The sequence below is a fragment of the Delphinapterus leucas genome, chromosome 12, assembly GCF_059928025.1.
Source record: "Delphinapterus leucas isolate spDelLeu-1000000601 "Yukka" chromosome 12, BTC_Dleu_Yukka2, whole genome shotgun sequence".
NCBI lineage: Eukaryota > Metazoa > Chordata > Mammalia > Artiodactyla > Monodontidae > Delphinapterus > Delphinapterus leucas.
This window is the reverse complement of record NC_143140.1, coordinates 37,167,122-37,171,500: the sequence shown is the minus strand read 5'-3', so window position 1 is coordinate 37,171,500 and position 4,379 is coordinate 37,167,122. Positions and strand designations below refer to the sequence as shown.

Below are 4,379 nucleotides of genomic sequence, written 5' to 3'. Positions count from 1 at the left end.
ATTTTCCTAAACAAGTGGCTGTACTAGGCAACTGACTGCCCACTTACTTAAGTTAAACTAGTACCATGTAAGCATTTTCATAAAATATATAAATGGAATGAAATCTCTAATTTAAAATATAAATAAAATCAGTGGAACTTCATGCTTTTTAATATGTATGAACCACATGACCATGAATCAGGTTGAACAAGAACTTACAAATATAAATGTATAACTTGCAGGAAGTATATAAAATTACACAAGGATTCTTATAGAGGCATTAAAATTATGTACCACATTGTGCTACTTAAGAGGTTTCTGAAAATGTCAATAAAATGTGGCCTGTAAAAGAAGGAAAATTTAGAAATTTAGCTAATCACCATCATTGTCAAAGAGTTAAATGTGTTGGCTTATGAAAATTTATATTTGTAAATTTTATTTATATATATAAATATTTATATATATACACATTACTATTGGGGTAAGATTAAGAAATAGCATTATTTTTGCTCTTTGGGGTAGAACTCAAGATAAACTCACATTAGGAGATTCATAAGTAAAATTTGAGAAGAATGAATCTAAAAATATGCTTCTATATTAAATGTGGCCTAGTTAAGAATACGCAAAGTTCACTGCTATCTGAGAACAGTTTTAGAGCACGTGAGGGAAACTGGATAAAATTTGATAGTTGAAATAAAGCTTATAGGAAAAAATTTTTTTAATTTTTAAAATTATTATTTGGCATTCTATAGCTATTTCAGGCCACTATTTTAAAATTATGTCCACCCAGAGAAAACGAAATAGTTAGCAGCCAGCATCCGGAAGACTAATCAAATCTGGCTTTCCTTGCATGTTTCTGTCCTGTAGACACAGCTCTTATCCTCTAACACACAACTCCCTGTGCAAAAACAAACTTATCATTACAAGTTCAGTATTCTATTCCAAGAATCTTTCTAGATTTAGTTCCCGCCTGTTATGGAAAAACAAAACTGGATTGTTTAACATTTTTTAATGTACTGCAGTTTTTATATAAGAATGTTTAATCTGTTAAAATAAATATTTATTTTAAATGTTGGCACTTAATAGTCCATTGATTATAGGTGTCTATAATCCTCAATATCACAGCCTCTATTATTCTATAAACATCACTTTTCTTAACTCTTTTTGAATCTCAAAAATTACCAAGGGAAAAATAGCTTAAAAGCACATAGGATATTCTGAAAAACAAAAGTAAAAAAAATAGGGCAATTTAATAGTAAACTCTAGGGCTTCCCTGGTGGCGTAGTGGTTAAGAGTCCGCCTGCCGATGCAGGGGACACTGGTTCATGCCCCGGTCTGGGAAGATCCCACATGCCGCGGGAAAAAAAAAAAAAAGTAAACTATAATTGGAAACCATTTACATTGTAACTGTTTTTAAATATAAGATTTTTGAGGGTAGGACTGTGTCCTTTAAGTGACAGTATATATTTGTATTTACATGAAACAAAAAGAATAGTAATTTTAATATGTTGCTTTGCTTATATATATATATATATGAAATATAAGTTTGTATCTGCTTATTTATTGTGAATGTTGGTTTTAGAACCAATATATTTCTGTGTCAGATAAGCACAGATGACACACTCCGGTCTGTTTTCCATCCCCATGGGCCTTATGATGGCTTTCTGCATGCCACATAATGGTCTCTCTGAAATTCAGGCTTGGATATCATCCAACTTTTTAAAGTTACATGTAGACAAGACTAAATTATTACTCATAGGGTTTCCTCAACATCAGTCTTTATATTTCTTTTTAGTTCTTCCCTCTGACATCTAGTATATCCTCCTCAATGTCTTAGGGCTCATAACACTGAACTGATTTTAGTCTGTGCTTTGTTTTTGAGGTCCATATTAATCAGGTTGCACAGTCATCTTATTATCATCCTAGGAGCCTTTCTAGAGTATATCTTACTGAGTCTCCCAGGGACAGAAAAACCCTCAGATGTGCTTCCGTTATTTCTTGCTAGGATTACTACAATTCATTATATTCTGGCCTACCTGTCACCTCTACTCTTAGCTGCTTACAGCTAGTACAAACTTTGGCAATGTCTAAAAGCATACAAAACCTAGAATATCTGATCATATTACTTCAGCAAAGAGGAAACTCTGCTTGCCCCTAGGAAAGCTGTGGATTGTATTTAAGCCTTTATTACCTACAAACATGACAGCTTGCTGAACTATATAGTTAAGTAACTTGTTCTCAGTAATTGCTACTTTTCTTTAGGAAAAATGCCAAGCATTGAAAGTATTTATTTCCAAAAGCAAGTTTATCTCACAGAAAGCATAATAGTTATGATCCTGAAAGGTTGAATAATTAACATTTGATAAACTGATTCCCATTTTTTGTGAACTTTGGAGGAGGACTTATTATATAGAAGAATCTTGTTAAAAATCATATATTATTTTGTAATGCAAATAATCAATCTTATGTTTATTTGTACTATAAACTTAAATGTTAGTAGTAGGGTATTAGGTTTAAAAGGCAAGGAACACCTGCAGTGATGCTGTAAAAAGAATAACGAACTCTATTTCAGTCTGGATTCTGAACTGTGAGTAAGTCCTCCTGGAAAGATAGCAATGCAGGAGCAGATTTACAGTGTTGTCCCTCACCCAGCCACTCACAGAAATTGACCAAAATGAACAATAAAATATACCTGCCTTTTATTTCAGATGTGATTAATTTGTATATTTACATTTCTTCATTCTGGGCTATGTTTCACTTTCTTTCATCTATTATGCTGTTTCAGTGTAGAAAGATCATCAACAGAAATATCCTCCTTATGAAACTGAAGAACTTACTTCATCTTCTATGTCAAAGCTGACTTGTAAGGTTCTTGAATATGGCAAGATGAATCTTTTGCCACATCAAATCCATAGAAGGTGTAAATAATGAAAAGGCAAAAGACATGCTACACTCTCTCCATGTCCATATTCCTTACCTATTTCTTATGTTTATCAGCCCTACTGAAGGCATTTTCTATGGTGGACTTCCAATTTTATATTAATATAAGAATGTTGTTTTGCAAAATTGTAATTGGTCTGTCAAAAACACTTGCCAGGTAATAAACCTGAAAAATGGCAATATCTCCCAGGATCTCTACTTTCTTTAGAAATTGGAATACTAAAGGAAGGCAAAAAGCAAGTGCATATCCTTACTAATATACTACACTTGATCTTAGCCAAAAGGCTGAGAAGGGATTATCCTTACTAATATTCACAACAGATGGTGGGTGGTGAGAAACAATGGTGGGGATAAGAAGAATCTTGAAACTAAAATTGTCCTTGAGATAAAAGACATTGAGCTCCTTTTGAAAATCAATGATGATATATTATCTAAAAACATCATTATTCAATTTTTGGAGTTGACTAAGTAACGGGTATGCAGCAAACTTTTGAAGACCAATCCCTTAATAAAACTGTATTTATCAAAATAAAAGTAAAAGTCTTCTGCAGGAGTAATAATTAGCACAGTGTCCTAAAGTAATGGAAATTTTATCCTTTGTAGCCTTAAATCCAGGATCATCCTCTCCTCTTATGAATAGCCTCCTTCTTCAATTACTTCCTTTATAATATCCAGAAAAGTAATAGTTGCAACAGTAAAAACAGAGACAGCAACTTCCTTCACCATAAACCTTTTTCCCCTATGAGTTTCTCCATCTTCCACACCATCTTTGATTGGCAGCAAAGTTGTTATATTTCCAATTTTCAGTTGATCATCAAGGCTTTTGTCCCACTCTACATGAATTAAAAACATACCTGATAAGAACGTTTTGAGACTTCCACCTGAAAAGAGACTTCCTGAATATAAGAATTGAGCAGTTTTCTTTTCCCAAGATATCAGGAAGCACTAGGAATCCTTATGTTGCAATCAAATTTACAATATCCATTCACTCTTCATTTATTAATAAAGTACTATTTGTTAAGTAATATAAGAATACCTACAAGATAACCTAAGTACTTATTTAAAGTGCTATCAGGAGAAGGTTCAAGATGGCGGCATAGGAAAATCCTGAACTCACCTCCTCCCCCAAACACAATATCTACAATTACATACAAAATAATTCCTTCAAAAAGGGACCTGAAAACTGGATGAAGAGAGCCTCCAAAACAAAGATCAAGACAGGTAGGAGAGGCAGAGACATGGTATCACCAAGGGGAAAAAAAAAACACCCCAGCAGCAGTGATCCACAATTGGGAAGGGTTACAAAGGTATGGATCTTCTCCCTGAGGGGCGAGGAATTTGAGCTCCACATCAGGTACCCCAACCCCTAAGTCTTGCACAGGAGAGATATGCCCCTAAAACACCTGGCATTGTAAACCAAACCGACAGGGAATATGCCCAGAAAAACTATAGAACTGCAG

The 4,379-nt window shown here is 33.8% G+C and overlaps 1 pseudogene; it reads right to left on the bottom strand.

The window, feature by feature from the left end:
* Positions 1-3,058: 3,058 nt before the first annotated feature.
* On the bottom strand, positions 3,059-3,216 carry LOC115802089 (U2 spliceosomal RNA; annotated as a pseudogene).
* Positions 3,217-4,379: the final 1,163 nt, after the last annotated feature.